This window comes from Tenebrio molitor, unplaced genomic scaffold (assembly GCF_963966145.1).
Source record: "Tenebrio molitor unplaced genomic scaffold, icTenMoli1.1 SCAFFOLD_209, whole genome shotgun sequence".
NCBI classification, from domain to species: Eukaryota; Metazoa; Arthropoda; class Insecta; order Coleoptera; family Tenebrionidae; genus Tenebrio; species Tenebrio molitor.
Genome location: NW_027184117.1, coordinates 30,100 through 51,321, shown reverse-complemented (window position 1 = coordinate 51,321; position 21,222 = coordinate 30,100). Strand labels below are relative to the sequence as shown.

The window sequence follows — 21,222 nt, the reverse complement described above, 5'->3', positions numbered from 1 at the left end:
AGTTAACGCACGCACACGAGTCAGAGCAGTTCGCGAGTTTGTTGAATCGAATTGAATTGAAAAATGCCGCCGAAGACAAGTGGTAAGGCAGCCAAGAAGGCCGGGAAAGCTCAGAAGAACATTTCCAAGAGCGACAAAAAAAAGAAGCGCAGGAGGAAGGAGAGCTATGCCATCTACATCTACAAGGTGTTGAAACAAGTCCATCCCGACACCGGTATCTCTAGTAAGGCTATGAGCATAATGAACAGTTTCGTGAACGACATCTTCGAACGTATCGCCGCTGAAGCTTCCCGTCTGGCACACTACAACAAACGTTCGACGATCACCAGCAGAGAAATTCAAACTGCCGTGCGTCTGTTGTTGCCCGGTGAGTTGGCCAAGCACGCCGTCTCCGAAGGTACCAAAGCCGTCACCAAGTACACCAGTTCGAAATAGATGTTTTTCGTTTTCGACACATTTATAAACGGTTCTTTTCAGAACCACAAAAACTCTCGAACAAAAAAGAAAAAGACGTGAAACAGCGATTTTTAATTAACTTTTATTATGTCATTATGACAGCGAAAAAATATGAAAAATGTTACATACAGTTTAAGAAAGCGAGAAATGCAAAATTTTTCTATAAAAAATAAACATGCTATTTAAGCTATGTAAATATATTGGATGAACAGTAGGCCCTTTAGGTTTCATGCATTATCGGTATTTTGCACCCATGCCTATCCAACTTGTAGTTATGTGGTTATTGTATTCGAAATAATTTAGTTGATTGAGGTTATGTTATGAATAAATTTCTATTTTGCCAGAATACAACTCTTCGGAAGAAGAAATCAAATAAACAATCGTACATCTGCTGAACAACCTAGTTGATGGTTGATGGATTTGCATTACCCAGCATATAGCCTAAATGTTCATCTTTAGTGAAATTAAAATTACTTAGCTTTTTTAAGAAAGAAAAAATTAGAACGAATTCTCATCGAAAAAACCGCGATTCCTACAAATGATACAGATGGTTTTGTAGTCGCGTATGTTATTGAATACAATGAGCCGACATTTTTCCGACTCTTTGTTTCATCGAAAACGTTGTTGACATTAGCAAGGAACGTTAAGGATTCCCTGAAACAGACAATTTCACTGTTTTGGAATAGCAGTATGTGCAAATGAGAGGACAGAAGACTTTGAAAAAAGGAGTGAACAAAACTGTACTTTAGTACAGAATGTTATGTTTATTTTAATTTCAATTGTTCCTGTTTTAATGAGATTTTTTATGTTCCTAAATCATTTTCTATTTTATTATCTCTACCTAGCATAAAAATTAAAATACTTTGCAACATTACGTTATTATACATTGCATATCTGACATAAAATACTTGCAAAAATTACTTAGCTAATTAATATTACGCATGACAACTCACATTATTTACTTTGCAAAACATTATAGAATACATAACAGATAATTGTGACCCTGTGTATTGTTCATTGGAATTAAAATAAAAAAAACGTGATTTCGTCAATCGCCGTTATTTGCGACTTCAGGCAACTGTCGCTAAGAGCTATTTTTGTTTCTCCGTTCAATTTCCCGATAAAATCGTCGACTTAGTTATTAACTTTATAATCTTTTTAATCATTCTTCAGTTAGGTGGTATCAATAATACCACAATAGCCATGTTGCCGGAGTTTTTTGATAAAAGACTTGCTAGTTGGAATACAGAAAATATTTACCAAACACCTATTCACGATAATAAACCGGGGCACTATTGTGGGTTTTCGGTTGGTTTTATATTATATTAGGTACTCACCCTTCGTAACGTGTCTCCACGAAAAAACGTCACTTTCACACTAACCACCTTTCGTTTTAACTCTCGCGACGATAACTGAAATGTTGACGCGCGCCGGACAGATTCACGGACATACAACCACCCACCCACCCCGCGCCCCGGTTTCCGTCTGGACTGGTTCTGTCGTCCGAGTGAGTGCCAAAAATTAGCGTTCGTCTATTAAATGATTGTCGGATGATGATTATTGACGGACACTTTTATCGCACCCGATCACACTTTAGTTACTACCTACGTTTAGTATCGACGACGCATCGTTTCGATTATTGAAATTCGAATTGAATTTTTTTTTTTTCTAGTTTTCGACGTAGATTCGCGTGACACAAATATTATGAGCCTTTTTGGATCGATTTCGTGTGCATCACGCCATTTCTACGGGCGAACGTGAATGTGTGATGTTGACGTGATGGAAGCAACGTTTAGGCAATCCGCATTACGTATTACTATCAATTATATTTTAAACGAATGAAAACTTCAATTCAGAAGTGTGATAATCCCGATCCATTCAAGTTTTGTTAATTTTAGATTAAAAATGCGTGAGTATTGTACTATTGCTAACGATAAAACGATAAAAAGAACAAGAGCAACGGGCCATTAAGTTAATTTAAAAATAACTCGTACCGGATAAGTCGAATACGTATCCAGGGAAAATTTATTAATTTTAAAATTAACAATAAACGAAAAAAAAAGACCAAGATTTCCGTCAGCTGTGTCATAAACGGAGACCGGCGGAAACAGGTTCTCGCCTCCCACCACTTTTGTGTAGCGGCCGCCAAATCAATTTTGTTTTTATATAATTGATTCAAAAAATTGAAATTCACGCATAGTTATCTGTGCCTGAAGTGGGTCATTTTCATTGCATTGTTAGTAAGATCGAAACCATAGAAACCATACAAAACGCATACGACTATTTCTGTTTTTCATTTCACGCACTGTTTTTTATTAGTTACCTAGCAACATGGTCACTGCATTGAAACTTCAGAGTTCCTTCAAAAATTTGAATTTTTAATTTCAATTTTTTGAATCAATGATAGAAAAAATATTGTTTATATTTAATATAAAAATAACTATTGTGGAAAACAGCAAAAAATAAAATAATACCACTAATTGGCGGCTGGTCAGGATAGACCTAACGTTCGAAATTTAGAAAAATATTTTTTTTATTTTAATACTGTTACTTTTCTAATGAAGTGCGAAATAAGTTGTGCCCCATAGCTATCTTTTTTATTTTTCACTACGACAATTACAAAGTGTTGATATTCACAACTTTTCGTGAGCACTTCGATAGAAATGAACAAGAACGCAGGAAAATTCCACACCGAATATTAATATTCTGTCTTGGCCCATGTTTATTTTTATCTACCGCAAAACAAAATGTTCGGATTTGTCAGGGGTATTCTGATTTAAAAAAAGAAGAACATTTGACGAATATTTTAAGTCTCAAACGTTTGGAAAATAATGCAACAACAATTCATAGACTACAAAAAAGCCTATGATTCAGTACCACATTCATGGTTAATTAAAATTCTTAAAATTTATAAAATTAATATTAAATTAAATCACCTTCTTTATATGGATGACATAAAACTTAACAATAACTGAAAATCAATCAATATGTCGTGGTCATTACGAAAATTTAGAATATATAACTAAAGAAGGAGAAATCATTAAAAATTTAAATAAAGGAGAATTTTATAAATATTTAGGTATTAATCAATCAAATCATATTCAACATTCAATTATAAAATTAAATCTATTCTTTTGGTGTTATAAAATGGTCCAAAACTAATTTAAAGAATATAAATATTCAAACTAGAGTTCTCTTTACAAAATTTTGTAAACATCACCCCAAATCTGCTGTTGAAAGATTTAATTTACCACGCGAAAATGGTGGTAGGGGTTTTTCAAATCTAGAAATTCTACAACACAATCAAATTGCTTCACTAAAAAATTATTTTCTCAATAGAGCTCGTGATATGACACTATAGCAAATATAAAACAAAAGTCTTTACATGGGAGATATTTTAAAGAGCTGAGGGTTTTATATTTGCAATACAAGATCTTGCACCGTTTTGGCTCACAGCGAATATAAAAAACGTCATGATATATTCGCAAAAATTATACACATGAATTTAGCAGTTAAATTCAATTTATTAAAGGATACACAACCACATTACATTTATAAACCAGAAAGTTGTTTAGAAAATGACAATTACAAATTATATTTTGATCGCACAGTTTTAACTGACATTCACATTCAGCATAACAGACCAGACATTATTATTTTAAATAAACAACAAAAGCAAGCATATCTTTTAGATATAGCTGTTCCAAATTCACACAATATAACACAGACATATAATACAAAAATTAATAAATATATTATTATAATTTCAGCAACAGGAATAGTACCGCAATCTCTTTTTAAAAATTTAAAAATTTTGGACTTAGAGAACACATAAAACACAAAAAAGTCAAAATGTGGAGGCGAGACGCCGGTAATTATGTTGATAAGCACTGCACTACTGCCGCCGGGTGGAGGTGGGATACGAAAAGAAGATGGGAAAAACCGAATTTTATTATCGTATTTAATTGACGTCACAGTTACTTTGGCGAAACAGGAGCTCGCTTTTCGAAGGCATGATGAAAAAGACAGACGAATCAATTTGATATATAAAACCTAACAGGAACGGCTGGTCCATGAGGTCATTTGGGTAATGACCCCCTAAAAAATAAAGGTTTTACCCAACACCAGCCGCGACTGCAATGTACACAAGATTTTTTCTACAATCGCAACTATGACTGCTACATATTATGTTATTTCAACCAAATCAGAAGTACAATAATTTTGAAAAGTAAGTGCAATGTATACTTCTAAATCTATCTAAATTTATTAATATGTAATTTTTTTCAAAACTATCGATCTTTCTTTGAAACATTTTCAATTCACAATTCACTGTTGGAAGCGCTGTACTTTTTAGTATAAATACGTATACGAAAAATTAAAATAATAGTTGAATTAACACATCGTTAAATGTTACGAGGAACATAGTTTTTTGGATTACACAGCAAAATCTTGGAATTTCAGTCCGATATTACTCCATTGAGTCTTTGGACTCACAAATAAATACCTCGAAAAGCCGACAAACATCTGTCTAGAACTTTTCTAGTAACCAGAGGGTATCGTAAACGACCCGTGTTTAGACCTCTTTCGTGAAAGTGACCGACCGCCGGCGCCACTCGATTTCGTCATAAATCTCAGCCGTACCCCCCACGATAATTGACAAGTCTGTCATACAGCCCTACCATTTAAAACCTTTATTCTCTTCGTTTTAAAAATAGTTTCGCATGGTTTTTCTCTCTTCTCGTTTTACAATGGTCCAGTGACTAATAAATGAGTGTTGTGTTATGAGTTTGTTCGAGCTCAAAAAAACGTGGTTCGAAATTGTTTAACGTTTAACGAATGGTAAGTTATTCTAGTTTTTATGTTGGTCTTAACGTGTTAGGGGCCAAGAATACAACATTGTCTGTCCATTATAACATAGAACTGATATGTTGAATTCAGATCTCTAATTATTTAAAAACCAAAAAAATAAAGCAGCAGTCAAAGTGGCATGTACGCGTAACCTAATATATATTTTTTTTACATTAAAAGATCGCCGTCTTCCTCGTCGCACTTACGACATTTGCATATGTTATCTTTGTTAAACTCACGGAAGGAATATAATGAACCGGTCACCCGTCCAAGTGCTGACCGCTGCCCGCGTGGCTTACCTTCGGTGATCGAACGACAACCTTTACCGTTTGACGAGTTTTTATTCTGCAATTGTTTACAATTAATCGACAAAAAAAATTGTTTTCTTAATTATCTAGTACTTAAAGCTATGAATCTACATGATACGGGTCTGTGCATGTTTCCGAATACCTGCACGAAAAACAAATCGGTTCGGTGGTTGCTATGGATTTCAAAAAAAAACAAAAAGTGTTGGGGGGCAACGGCACGCGGTGTTCCCAAGCGGTCACCCATCCAAGTACTGACCGCGCCCGACGTTGCTTAACTTCGGTGATCGGACGAGAACCGGTGCTTTTCAACGTGGTATGGCCGTTGCCGTGGTGTTTAGGTGTGATCGTTGGTGTAAAATATATTGCTTTTAACATTCCGATGCACGAATATGAACATCAAAACGCGATGCGTTTCGTTTCCGTATGCACTTACCCTCTGACGACCGACGTCGGACCGAACTAACGGGAAATCCCACAACAACCACCACGTCACGCTCTAACGACAAGAGAGACTACTAGACGGACTGGCGATCTCCCGCGTCGCACATTTTTCGACCGCCGGCGGCGGTGGAAAATCCAGAATTTCACCCCACCCACCGCGCTGCTTGCTCCGACGACGACGAGATTCCCACATTTGGATCGACCGAAATATGTAAGTAATATCAGGAAGTTCCGATTTTCGAGAGGAGACCTGTGTTTCTATTTACCTATCTATAATAATTATCGTTATAATCATCATATCATTATTATTATTATTAACATTATTATTTATTACCATTATTATTATTATTATTATTATTTATCGTCCCTCGGATTCGGCGATCTTCGAAAATCCAAGTTGGACCGTTAGACATTCGAACGCGGTGTGCGTGGCTGACGAGTTGTTATTTTTGGCGTTTTTTCTTCGATCTTCACCCCGACTTCGGACGACGCAGGTCGGACACGAAATTACGAAGAGAGAAAGACGGAAGAAAGGAAGAAAACCTGAAGATCCGTCGAAGAAAATATCGGAAAACTCGTAGGTGCGGCATCGGTCGGACGATGAAGACCGTCTCCTTTCGGATGATCCTCTCGACGGACTTTCGGCCGTCCCGAAGGGTCCGGACGGCAACGGGACCCGTCGTCGACTCGTCCCGTTTCAACTTCCGCCGAAAACGATCGACCTGAACGTCGGAGAGGCGGTTCGCGGCATCCTGTTGTCGGAATTGCCTCGGTTCGAACACCAGGTCCTTTCTGTGCTTCGACCGTTTCGGAAGCGTTTGGCGACGCGAAGATGTCGTAAAATCGAGAAGGTGGCGCGGTATTCCGGGAAGAGATGGACCAATATTTCGGCGAACGAAATATGGATTCCCGGAATCGACGCGTCTACCCCGCACCGCCGACGTAAACCGTCGGTCCCGAATCGAAACCGTGACGACCCGGATTTAGGGCTGGTGGTTGGAGGGGCGTGTACCTGATTCGAAACCCACCGACGTTCCGAGACGAACTTCGCTATCTCCAGGGAAACTTCGGAAACCGAGTTCGGCCAGCTTGATCACACGGTGGCGATGGTGATCGAGGAAAGAGGACGATGCCATCACGCGGGCAACGATTCCGAGGCCTGCAATTTCTTCGACGGCGGACGCGGTGCGCGTTCAGTCTTCCGTCCGCAGTGGCGACTATTTTATAAAGACTTAGAAAATTTTTTTGTTCAATTCTCGTTCACGAGGTGCTCGAAGTGTACGTGTGTGAGCAAGTGTTTTTTCAATAATTATTATTAACTTTTAACGTTTTAACGTGAAAGATGGCCGACGTCGAAAATCAAACAGCATCATCGGTCACCACCGGTTCCGCTGCCACCCCTCAATCCCACGCGAAGAAAGAGAAAAAAGCGAAAAATCCCAGGGCGAAACCGTCCCATCCTCCGACATCCGAGATGGTAAACAACGCCATCAAGGGACTCAAGGAACGCGGAGGATCGTCTCTTCAGGCCATCAAGAAGTTCGTCGCCGCAAATTACAAAGTCGACGCCGAAAAGGTCGCCCCTTTCATCAAGAAATATCTGAAAGGCGCCGTGGCGTCGGGATCTCTGGTTCAGACGAAAGGTAAGGGCGCGTCGGGTTCGTTCAAGCTCGCCTCGTCCACCTCCGGTGGTGCCAAAGTCGCCTCCGCCTCCGACAAGAGGAAACCCGCTTCGTCCGCCGCATCCAAGACGAAAAAATCATCCGCCAAACGTACCGCCGTCGCGACGACTTCCGACAAGGCTTCCTCGAAGACAGCCAAAAAACAAGCCTCCCCCAAAGCGAAGAAGACTGCTGCCGAAAAGAAGAGCGCCGTCGCTGCCTCCGCCGCCGCAGCGAAAGCCAAGAAATCGGCCGCCTCCTCGGCAGAAAAGAAAACTAGAGCCGCCCCGAAACCCCGATCGCCTTCCAAAGCGAAGAAATCTAACAAGGCTGGTCCGACTAAAAAACCCAAAGCACCCAAACCCAAGACAGCCAAAGCCATTCCTGTCAAGGTGAAAAAGGCCGCTTCGCCGAAGAGGAAAAAGTGAGAAACGTGGATGGATACTCGACTCATGTTCGTTCGGCTGTGCCTCGTTCCGACGTCATCATCGTACTACCGGCAACGGGGCACGCACAAATGGCCCTTTTCAGGGCCACACGATAATCTACGACGAAAAAAAGAAATAAAACTATCCTTACGGCGAAACCAAATAAAATAGATAGCATCAGCTGGCAGGTAGGTGATGACAGGATGCAATAAAATTTTACGAACGACCGCAACCCAACCCGAATCGAGAGGACCGACCGATTATTGACATTTTTATTTTATTCATTTCCGGTTGAAGGGCGATATATTTTTTTTTTTTTGCCTGTAAGGTTTGAGGTTCTGAAAAGAACCGATTTTTTTGTTATAAAATTCGTGTTTCGTTTTTCTCGGGATGTTGTTGTTCTTCCGAAACACGATGTGGAAAAATTTAAGCGCGTTCACCCCGAATACGTCTGGCAAGTTGGATGTCCTTTGGCATGATGGTTACACGTTTGGCGTGGATGGCGCACAAATTCGTGTCCTCGAACAGACCGACCAAGTAAGCTTCGCTCGCTTCCTGGAGGGCCATCACGGCGGAGCTTTGGAAGCGCAAATCGGTTTTGAAATCCTGAGCGATCTCCCTCACCAAACGTTGAAAGGGAAGCTTGCGGATGAGCAACTCGGTACTTTTCTGGTAACGACGGATCTCACGCAGAGCCACGGTACCAGGTCTGTAACGGTGGGGCTTCTTGACGCCGCCAGTGGCGGGAGCGCTTTTCCTGGCCGCTTTGGTAGCCAGTTGTTTCCTGGGGGCTTTTCCTCCGGTGGACTTGCGTGCGGTCTGCTTGGTCCTGGCCATTTCGAATGAAACGAATGAAAAACAAAACTGACAATTATTAAAATCGACTCTGACGATCGTTAGACGTGCACGCGTCGAAAGGTAAACGGGTACTAAAAATTCCGCCATATTAAATTGTACTTTTATACGTGAACAAAGTCAACGGCTGACTTCGTCGATTGGTCGATGGTGAACCGTTGAATCTATATAAGGCTCCGTTAGTTGAAATTTTGCGGTAGTTGACTTCCTAGGGACGAGGTGTGCAGGTATTTTGTGTCAGTTGAAATAATCTGAAAAGATGACCGGTCGCGGTAAAGGAGGCAAAGGATTGGGAAAAGGAGGAGCGAAGCGTCATCGCAAAGTCCTGCGTGACAACATCCAGGGCATCACGAAACCCGCTATCAGAAGATTGGCTCGTCGTGGCGGCGTGAAACGTATTTCCGGTTTGATCTACGAAGAAACTCGCGGAGTCCTGAAAGTGTTCTTGGAAAATGTCATCCGAGATGCCGTCACCTACACGGAACACGCCAAACGTAAAACCGTGACAGCGATGGACGTCGTCTACGCTTTGAAACGTCAAGGACGCACCCTCTACGGTTTCGGAGGTTAATTTCCTGGCGCTCTTCACCGTTCGAGAAAACCAGAATAAAATACGAAATACAAAATCGGTTCTTTTCAGAACCACAAAATAAAAATAAGAGGAAAAAAAAGAAACATGATGTTCTTTCGAGAAACAACGGACTACCTGATAAATGTACCAAGATCGTAAACACCCCTTGCTTTCCTTTTGGCATTGCAGTCGTAAATCTTTCTTCATACAGCCAAATTGACGACCGCAATGATAATAATACAAAAAGAAAAGATGCATCGGTCATTTTACGAAAAAAAAAAGCTATAGTGGCCCTGAGAAGGGCCGATATTTTGAGTTTTCGCCACGGAGATGGATCGATCGTTCGTTTAAGGTTTCTTCTCGGTTTTTTTGGGTAAAAGTACGGCCTGAATGTTGGGTAAGACACCGCCTTGGGCGATCGTAACTCCGGACAGGAGTTTGTTCAATTCCTCGTCGTTTCTGATGGCCAGCTGCAGATGACGCGGTATAATACGTGTCTTCTTGTTGTCACGGGCAGCGTTTCCTGCCAATTCTAGAACTTCGGCGGCTAAGTACTCCATGACGGCGGCCAAATAGACGGGAGCTCCTGCACCGACGCGTTCCGCGTAATTTCCTTTTCTGAGAAGACGATGTATCCTACCCACCGGAAACTGGAGACCGGCACGGCTCGAACGGGATTTCGCTTTTCCCTTCACTTTACCTCCTTTACCGCGACCTGACATTTTAAGTTCGTTCGTTAGACACCACGAGAAGTAATAAAACTGACGGACGGGACTCGTCGATTGTAAAAGCTGGTAGCTGTGCTTCGAATTTATAGCCTCCGTGATAGGAGAATAGGACGTGACGATTGGTGGGAGCCCGTTTTCAGGTGGGGTTCTGGTGAACACACTACCTATCAGAAAGGTGGTGGTGCAAAGTTAACGCACGCACACGAGTCAGAGCAGTTCGCGAGTTTGTTGAATCGAATTGAATTGAAAAATGCCGCCGAAGACAAGTGGTAAGGCAGCCAAGAAGGCCGGGAAAGCTCAGAAGAACATTTCCAAGAGCGACAAAAAAAAGAAGCGCAGGAGGAAGGAGAGCTATGCCATCTACATCTACAAGGTGTTGAAACAAGTCCATCCCGACACCGGTATCTCTAGTAAGGCTATGAGCATAATGAACAGTTTCGTGAACGACATCTTCGAACGTATCGCCGCTGAAGCTTCCCGTCTGGCACACTACAACAAACGTTCGACGATCACCAGCAGAGAAATTCAAACTGCCGTGCGTCTGTTGTTGCCCGGTGAGTTGGCCAAGCACGCCGTCTCCGAAGGTACCAAAGCCGTCACCAAGTACACCAGTTCGAAAGCAGAGTCTCGCTTGTGCAGTTGTATGAGCCAGACGTGTTTCCGCTGAGTGTCGAAAATTTAATAATAAAATTTTTCCCACGCCAAGTCTCAGTAACCCAAGCCGCTTGTCGGCTGAAGGCCTGAGCATTTCTTGCAAAAAGACATTAAAATTCTTGTGCAGTGCCAACTAGCGATGGCACCACACCTGAATCTCACGCCGGGGGACGTGAAGCAGATGATGGAGGAGCTGCAGGTGCTGAGGGAGTTGGTCGTGACTCTCCGCAAGGAGAGAGACGACACCCTGGCGCTGCTCGCCACGTCTGATGTGCGTTCCCACATCGAAGAAGAAGAGGACGACGATGACGACGATTCAGAAATGGACGTCTCACCGTCAACACCCCCATCCCCGGAGTCCGACCAGGCCGAACCTTCCACCTCGGTGGAGGAGATAGTCGAGCCCGAAAACGGAGCCCCATTCATCGAGGTCAGGTACCGTAAACGCCACCCCTCACCTCACCCCGAACCCCAAACTTCAGGACCCGACAGGGAACCTCCATCAGAGGTTCCCCGAAAGGTCAAGAAGACCAAGTTGGCCCAGACCCCTCAGGTCTCGCAGCCGACACCAAACAATCCGGTTCCCACGCCAAAAGTGGCGGGAAACCAACCGCCCGCCGCGAGCAAGATTCCACCGATCATTGTTCGGGACGCGGCAAAGTGGAGCGGTCTCGCTCAAGCGATGACGCAACGGCGAATTCATTTCAGCAAGGCCAAACCGTGCGTCGACGGCATCCGGGTGAATCCGGTCAGTGTCGACGACTTTCGATCATTGACGCGACTCCTTGAGGAGAGACGAGTGCCGTTTCACTCGTTCGCTCTCCCCGAGGCGAAAACCCTCAGAGCCGTGCTGAGGACGGTTCCCGTCGAGATCAGCCTCGACGACATCAAGTCAGACCTGGTGGATCAAGGTCTGGCACCAATCAAGGTGACCAGAATGATCTCAGGTAGATCAAAATTGCCCCTGCCGTTGGTACTTGTCGAAGTGCCAAAGGACAAGGGGCAAATCTTCGATTTGAGGACGGTTTGCCACCTCAGAATCTCGGTGGAGCGGCCCCACAAAAAGGGGACAACGGCACAATGTCACCGGTGCCAACGGTTCCACCACTCCCAGAAGAACTGTCACGCACTCGCGAAGTGCGTGAAGTGCGGCGAGGGACACGAGTCAAAGGACTGCAAAAAGTCCAAAGAAATCCCCGCGAGGTGCGCCAATTGCGGCGGCGGACACACTGCCAGCTACCGTGGCTGCCCCAGGTTCCCACGTGGGTACCTGGGAAACAAACCCCAGCCGGGCCAAAACCCAAACCGCGCCCCCGCTCCCAGTCAGGCCTCTTCAAGGCAACAACCCCCTGCAGCTGCCAGGCAATCAGCCCCAGCTCCGAAGGCAGGGAACAAGCCCAGCACGGGGAAAAGTTTTGCGGACGCAGCGGCGTCCAAAAAACCCGCGCCCGCGCCCGCGCCCCCAGCCCCCCGCCCGACAAGCGCCAAAAAACCCGCCGCGAACGGAAATGCCCTCATGGACATTCTGCTCGCGATCCAGTCCTCGAGCACCAAGGATGAAATTCTTGGGAAAGTGCTCGCTCTCCTCCCCAATCTCCTCTCTGGTTGCTAAATGCCAGCACAAGAGAGGAGAGTGAGGTCGCTGCAGATCGCATTTCATAATGCACGCGGTCTGCGAAACTCCCGCAACGAGCTGGAGATCTTCGCAGACGATCATGAACTCGACGCTTTGTTGGTCAGCGAGACCAACCTTAACGCCGGGATTGCGGACCCTAAAATCCGGGGTTATGAATTGTACCGCAGCGACCGTCCCCACGGTCCTGGGGGAGGAACAGCCATTTACGTGCGCCGCACACTCCCACACTACCAGATCGCGCTTCCCGTGCTCCAGAACTTGGAAGCCACTGCGGTGAGAATCGAGACCGTTAACGGTCCATTGACGATCATCTCGTGCTACCACCCGCCGCAAATTCTGCTCCGGGAAAATGACATCACGGAAATATTAGATACCGGCGCCTCGGTCATCGCCGCGGGTGACTTCAACTGCAAGCACCAGGTCTGGGGCAGTCGAAGGGCCAACCGCAACGGTCGAATTCTACTCGAGCTCGCGGACAACACAGACATGTTAATCGAAGCTCCGCCGGAGCCGACGTATTATGATGCACGCGATTTTCACGCCGACATTTTAGACATTGCACTCGTCAAAAATGTTCCATTTCAATTACGACTTCACGCCTCTCAGGCGCTCGACTCAGACCACGTGCCCGTCCTGATGCATATCGGTGACGAGGCAAACGACATTACAAACACACCCGTTCAAAACATCAATTGGCCGCGTTTTACGGAATTTTTAAATCTCGAGTACGGACCTGTTCCCCGCATCAGGAATGTCGACGACCTTGAGCGCGCAGCTGGCACGCTCGAGCGTAAAATCACAACAGCGATGACTCACTCAACTCGAATTCGGGTCGAGCCGCGACACAAAAACAAAAACAATGTACCGCAATGGATCGTTGACCTCATCCGTGCGAAAAATCTTGCGAGGCGCCTAGCTCACCGGACTGGCGACGCCGTCGACAGGAGGGAGGCGAATCGTCTCGGCAATGAAGTCAAGTACGCGCTCATTGATCACCGCAATGATCAATGGGAAAGAAAACTCGAATCTCTCACTGCAGAGGACAACTCGATCTGGAGAATGGCGAAAGCGCTCCGCTCAAACAAAAAACCACTACCACCGATTCACGGTACGCGAGGACTCGTTTTCTCGAATGAGGAGAAAGCGGAGGCGTTCGCCGACAGTTTGGAACTGCAATGCAGGCCGAACATCGAGGACGCTGACGTCGATCACATCGAGCGAATCGAACACCAGGTCGAAGACATTCTGTCGAGACAAATCGAGACAAGCACTACACCAACTTCGCCGGCGGAGGTCCGAAAAATTATCGGGTCTCTCAAGGTGAAAAAAGCACCCGGACCAGATAACATCCCAAACAAAGCGCTGAAATTGTTGCCGGACAGAGTTGTCGTCGCTCTGACCACAATAATCAACGCCAGCCTGCGACTCTGCCACTTTCCTTCTCGATGGAAAAAGGCCAACGTCATTTTCATTCCGAAGCCCGGGAAAGATCCGAAATTTCCCCAGAATCATCGGCCGATCAGTCTCCTATCCTCAATAGGAAAAGTTCTCGAAAAAGTTATTTTGACCCGTCTGGTCAGAGTGACTAACGAGAAACAAATTTTACCTGACGAACAATTTGGATTTCGCCCCCAACATTCGACGTCGGATCAAATTCTTCACGTTACCGAATTCATTGCGAAAAGCAACGGTCAACGGCATTCGACCGGCGCGATTTTTCTTGATGTGGCCAAAGCCTTTGACACAGTCTGGCACGGCGGGCTTGTTTACAAGCTCCACGTTGCCGGCGTGCCACTGGCGATGGTCAAACTGATTAACTCATTTCTTCAAAATCGAAACTTTCACGCGAAAATTGGGAATGTTTTCTCAACGGAACGCGACATCGAGGCAGGCGTCCCACAGGGCTCGGTGCTCTCACCGACTCTGTACGCAATCTTCACTGCCGACATTCCAAAGCCCGATCAAACAAAGATCGCGCTGTATGCAGACGACACTGCAATTCTCACGCGCTCCTGGTCGCCCGTAAAAATTACGGAGCGACTCCAGAGGGCGGTAGTGAGTCTGGAAACATGGTTTCGCCTCTGGCGAATCGATGTGAACCCAGACAAAAGCAGTGCGATTCTTTTCACCCGTCGGCGTTTTCACCGCCCGGTTGGCGAAATCGAAATGTTCGAACAAATCATTCCGTGGAAAAACGAGGTCCGGTACCTCGGCATTTCATTCGATAACCACCTCCGGTTCAACAATCAAGTCGAGCACGCGAAAACTCGCGGTCAGATGGTTCGGGGGCAACTTAACTCGCTGGTCAATCGGCGAAGTAAGATGTCCACCAAGAACAAAATCACAATTTACCGTACAATGATCCGACCGTCCATGATGTACGGCTCTGCGGTCTGGGGGACCGTGTCTCACACGCAACTCCAGAAACTGCAGGTCGTGCAGAACAAATTCCTCCGAGCGGCTTTTAATGCCCCGTGGTTCGTCAGGAACACTCAACTCCATCGAGAAGCGAACCTCCCCACCATCAAAGAATTCCTGCTGGATGATGCACGGAAATTCCATGCGAAAGCGGCTGTACACCCGAACCCACTCGTGCGCGAATCCGTCAATTACGACGAGAATGCCCCTATGCGGCACAAGCGGCCAAGATGGCTGCTTCTCCAACAGGACTGAGGCTCCCACACCTCCAGTCCTCCGACAAAATTCCCCAGATTTTGTTCCAGAGCAATCGCAAGTTCTGGAGCATATATTAATGCATCACCACTAAGTGTGTTTCAGATTCCGCACCAGGGCCGACTTCAGTTCCGAGGACCAGGTTAACGGAATCCAAACCGGTAAATATTTGTAGTGATTAGGTTTCGATGTCCCATTGTTGCGTAGTTTCTACATTTGTTTTCCGAGCGTTCCCCCATTTTTCTTCGGCTCCGACGAGGGGTTTTTTCTGCAGTTTTTTGCCCTCGTTGTCACGCAAAAGCGGGAGCATTCCGACGACGATCTAGGTTCTCTGCAGTCCCCATTTTCTCGCGATTTGTGTCTCCCACAACCCCACCCCCACACCGTAAACTCGACCTGCTGGATTCGCAACTGAAGGCCGATCAGCTAGAGTTTACGGTGACTCGATACTTGACAAGTCTGTCACAGCCCTACACATTACATGAGTAGGTGACTGCCAGCCAGATTGGGGAAATAAGAGTCTAGGACTCGAACCCCGTAAAAAGTCAGACATGTTATTCCAGTTCCAGTTCGAAATAGATGTTTTTCGTTTTCGACACATTTATAAACGGTTCTTTTCAGAACCACAAAAACTCTCGAACAAAAAAGAAAAAGACGTGAAACAGCGATTTTTAATTAACTTTTATTATGTCATTATGACAGCGAAAAAATATGAAAAATGTTACATACAGTTTAAGAAAGCGAGAAATGCAAAATTTTTCTATAAAAAATAAACATGCTATTTAAGCTATGTAAATATATTGGATGAACAGTAGGCCCTTTAGGTTTCATGCATTATCGGTATTTTGCACCCATGCCTATCCAACTTGTAGTTATGTGGTTATTGTATTCGAAATAATTTAGTTGATTGAGGTTATGTTATGAATAAATTTCTATTTTGCCAGAATACAACTCTTCGGAAGAAGAAATCAAATAAACAATCGTACATCTGCTGAACAACCTAGTTGATGGTTGATGGATTTGCATTACCCAGCATATAGCCTAAATGTTCATCTTTAGTGAAATTAAAATTACTTAGCTTTTTTAAGAAAGAAAAAATTAGAACGAATTCTCATCGAAAAAACCGCGATTCCTACAAATGATACAGATGGTTTTGTAGTCGCGTATGTTATTGAATACAATGAGCCGACATTTTTCCGACTCTTTGTTTCATCGAAAACGTTGTTGACATTAGCAAGGAACGTTAAGGATTCCCTGAAACAGACAATTTCACTGTTTTGGAATAGCAGTATGTGCAAATGAGAGGACAGAAGACTTTGAAAAAAGGAGTGAACAAAACTGTACTTTAGTACAGAATGTTATGTTTATTTTAATTTCAATTGTTCCTGTTTTAATGAGATTTTTTATGTTCCTAAATCATTTTCTATTTTATTATCTCTACCTAGCATAAAAATTAAAATACTTTGCAACATTACGTTATTATACATTGCATATCTGACATAAAATACTTGCAAAAATTACTTAGCTAATTAATATTACGCATGACAACTCACATTATTTACTTTGCAAAACATTATAGAATACATAACAGATAATTGTGACCCTGTGTATTGTTCATTGGAATTAAAATAAAAAAAACGTGATTTCGTCAATCGCCGTTATTTGCGACTTCAGGCAACTGTCGCTAAGAGCTATTTTTGTTTCTCCGTTCAATTTCCCGATAAAATCGTCGACTTAGTTATTAACTTTATAATCTTTTTAATCATTCTTCAGTTAGGTGGTATCAATAATACCACAATAGCCATGTTGCCGGAGTTTTTTGATAAAAGACTTGCTAGTTGGAATACAGAAAATATTTACCAAACACCTATTCACGATAATAAACCGGGGCACTATTGTGGGTTTTCGGTTGGTTTTATATTATATTAGGTACTCACCCTTCGTAACGTGTCTCCACGAAAAAACGTCACTTTCACACTAACCACCTTTCGTTTTAACTCTCGCGACGATAACTGAAATGTTGACGCGCGCCGGACAGATTCACGGACATACAACCACCCACCCACCCCGCGCCCCGGTTTCCGTCTGGACTGGTTCTGTCGTCCGAGTGAGTGCCAAAAATTAGCGTTCGTCTATTAAATGATTGTCGGATGATGATTATTGACGGACACTTTTATCGCACCCGATCACACTTTAGTTACTACCTACGTTTAGTATCGACGACGCATCGTTTCGATTATTGAAATTCGAATTGAATTTTTTTTTTTTCTAGTTTTCGACGTAGATTCGCGTGACACAAATATTATGAGCCTTTTTGGATCGATTTCGTGTGCATCACGCCATTTCTACGGGCGAACGTGAATGTGTGATGTTGACGTGATGGAAGCAACGTTTAGGCAATCCGCATTACGTATTACTATCAATTATATTTTAAACGAATGAAAACTTCAATTCAGAAGTGTGATAATCCCGATCCATTCAAGTTTTGTTAATTTTAGATTAAAAATGCGTGAGTATTGTACTATTGCTAACGATAAAACGATAAAAAGAACAAGAGCAACGGGCCATTAAGTTAATTTAAAAATAACTCGTACCGGATAAGTCGAATACGTATCCAGGGAAAATTTATTAATTTTAAAATTAACAATAAACGAAAAAAAAAGACCAAGATTTCCGTCAGCTGTGTCATAAACGGAGACCGGCGGAAACAGGTTCTCGCCTCCCACCACTTTTGTGTAGCGGCCGCCAAATCAATTTTGTTTTTATATAATTGATTCAAAAAATTGAAATTCACGCATAGTTATCTGTGCCTGAAGTGGGTCATTTTCATTGCATTGTTAGTAAGATCGAAACCATAGAAACCATACAAAACGCATACGACTATTTCTGTTTTTCATTTCACGCACTGTTTTTTATTAGTTACCTAGCAACATGGTCACTGCATTGAAACTTCAGAGTTCCTTCAAAAATTTGAATTTTTAATTTCAATTTTTTGAATCAATGATAGAAAAAATATTGTTTATATTTAATATAAAAATAACTATTGTGGAAAACAGCAAAAAATAAAATAATACCACTAATTGGCGGCTGGTCAGGATAGACCTAACGTTCGAAATTTAGAAAAATATTTTTTTTATTTTAATACTGTTACTTTTCTAATGAAGTGCGAAATAAGTTGTGCCCCATAGCTATCTTTTTTATTTTTCACTACGACAATTACAAAGTGTTGATATTCACAACTTTTCGTGAGCACTTCGATAGAAATGAACAAGAACGCAGGAAAATTCCACACCGAATATTAATATTCTGTCTTGGCCCATGTTTATTTTTATCTACCGCAAAACAAAATGTTCGGATTTGTCAGGGGTATTCTGATTTAAAAAAAGAAGAACATTTGACGAATATTTTAAGTCTCAAACGTTTGGAAAATAATGCAACAACAATTCATAGACTACAAAAAAGCCTATGATTCAGTACCACATTCATGGTTAATTAAAATTCTTAAAATTTATAAAATTAATATTAAATTAAATCACCTTCTTTATATGGATGACATAAAACTTAACAATAACTGAAAATCAATCAATATGTCGTGGTCATTACGAAAATTTAGAATATATAACTAAAGAAGGAGAAATCATTAAAAATTTAAATAAAGGAGAATTTTATAAATATTTAGGTATTAATCAATCAAATCATATTCAACATTCAATTATAAAATTAAATCTATTCTTTTGGTGTTATAAAATGGTCCAAAACTAATTTAAAGAATATAAATATTCAAACTAGAGTTCTCTTTACAAAATTTTGTAAACATCACCCCAAATCTGCTGTTGAAAGATTTAATTTACCACGCGAAAATGGTGGTAGGGGTTTTTCAAATCTAGAAATTCTACAACACAATCAAATTGCTTCACTAAAAAATTATTTTCTCAATAGAGCTCGTGATATGACACTATAGCAAATATAAAACAAAAGTCTTTACATGGGAGATATTTTAAAGAGCTGAGGGTTTTATATTTGCAATACAAGATCTTGCACCGTTTTGGCTCACAGCGAATATAAAAAACGTCATGATATATTCGCAAAAATTATACACATGAATTTAGCAGTTAAATTCAATTTATTAAAGGATACACAACCACATTACATTTATAAACCAGAAAGTTGTTTAGAAAATGACAATTACAAATTATATTTTGATCGCACAGTTTTAACTGACATTCACATTCAGCATAACAGACCAGACATTATTATTTTAAATAAACAACAAAAGCAAGCATATCTTTTAGATATAGCTGTTCCAAATTCACACAATATAACACAGACATATAATACAAAAATTAATAAATATATTATTATAATTTCAGCAACAGGAATAGTACCGCAATCTCTTTTTAAAAATTTAAAAATTTTGGACTTAGAGAACACATAAAACACAAAAAAGTCAAAATGTGGAGGCGAGACGCCGGTAATTATGTTGATAAGCACTGCACTACTGCCGCCGGGTGGAGGTGGGATACGAAAAGAAGATGGGAAAAACCGAATTTTATTATCGTATTTAATTGACGTCACAGTTACTTTGGCGAAACAGGAGCTCGCTTTTCGAAGGCATGATGAAAAAGACAGACGAATCAATTTGATATATAAAACCTAACAGGAACGGCTGGTCCATGAGGTCATTTGGGTAATGACCCCCTAAAAAATAAAGGTTTTACCCAACACCAGCCGCGACTGCAATGTACACAAGATTTTTTCTACAATCGCAACTATGACTGCTACATATTATGTTATTTCAACCAAATCAGAAGTACAATAATTTTGAAAAGTAAGTGCAATGTATACTTCTAAATCTATCTAAATTTATTAATATGTAATTTTTTTCAAAACTATCGATCTTTCTTTGAAACATTTTCAATTCACAATTCACTGTTGGAAGCGCTGTACTTTTTAGTATAAATACGTATACGAAAAATTAAAATAATAGTTGAATTAACACATCGTTAAATGTTACGAGGAACATAGTTTTTTGGATTACACAGCAAAATCTTGGAATTTCAGTCCGATATTACTCCATTGAGTCTTTGGACTCACAAATAAATACCTCGAAAAGCCGACAAACATCTGTCTAGAACTTTTCTAGTAACCAGAGGGTATCGTAAACGACCCGTGTTTAGACCTCTTTCGTGAAAGTGACCGACCGCCGGCGCCACTCGATTTCGTCATAAATCTCAGCCGTACCCCCCACGATAATTGACAAGTCTGTCATACAGCCCTACCATTTAAAACCTTTATTCTCTTCGTTTTAAAAATAGTTTCGCATGGTTTTTCTCTCTTCTCGTTTTACAATGGTCCAGTGACTAATAAATGAGTGTTGTGTTATGAGTTTGTTCGAGCTCAAAAAAACGTGGTTCGAAATTGTTTAACGTTTAACGAATGGTAAGTTATTCTAGTTTTTATGTTGGTCTTAACGTGTTAGGGGCCAAGAATACAACATTGTCTGTCCATTATAACATAGAACTGATATGTTGAATTCAGATCTCTAATTATTTAAAAACCAAAAAAATAAAGCAGCAGTCAAAGTGGCATGTACGCGTAACCTAATATATATTTTTTTTACATTAAAAGATCGCCGTCTTCCTCGTCGCACTTACGACATTTGCATATGTTATCTTTGTTAAACTCACGGAAGGAATATAATGAACCGGTCACCCGTCCAAGTGCTGACCGCTGCCCGCGTGGCTTACCTTCGGTGATCGAACGACAACCTTTACCGTTTGACGAGTTTTTATTCTGCAATTGTTTACAATTAATCGACAAAAAAAATTGTTTTCTTAATTATCTAGTACTTAAAGCTATGAATCTACATGATACGGGTCTGTGCATGTTTCCGAATACCTGCACGAAAAACAAATCGGTTCGGTGGTTGCTATGGATTTCAAAAAAAAACAAAAAGTGTTGGG

The 21,222-nt window shown here is 42.1% G+C and overlaps 1 non-coding gene across 1 annotated transcript; it reads right to left on the bottom strand.

Annotated features, from left to right (window-relative positions):
* Positions 1–5,819: 5,819 nt before the first annotated feature.
* LOC138140768 (5S ribosomal RNA) lies at positions 5,820–5,939 on the bottom strand. The gene has a single exon (XR_011162741.1). It is a non-coding gene; the product is annotated as a 5S ribosomal RNA (ribosomal RNA).
* Positions 5,940–21,222: the final 15,283 nt, after the last annotated feature.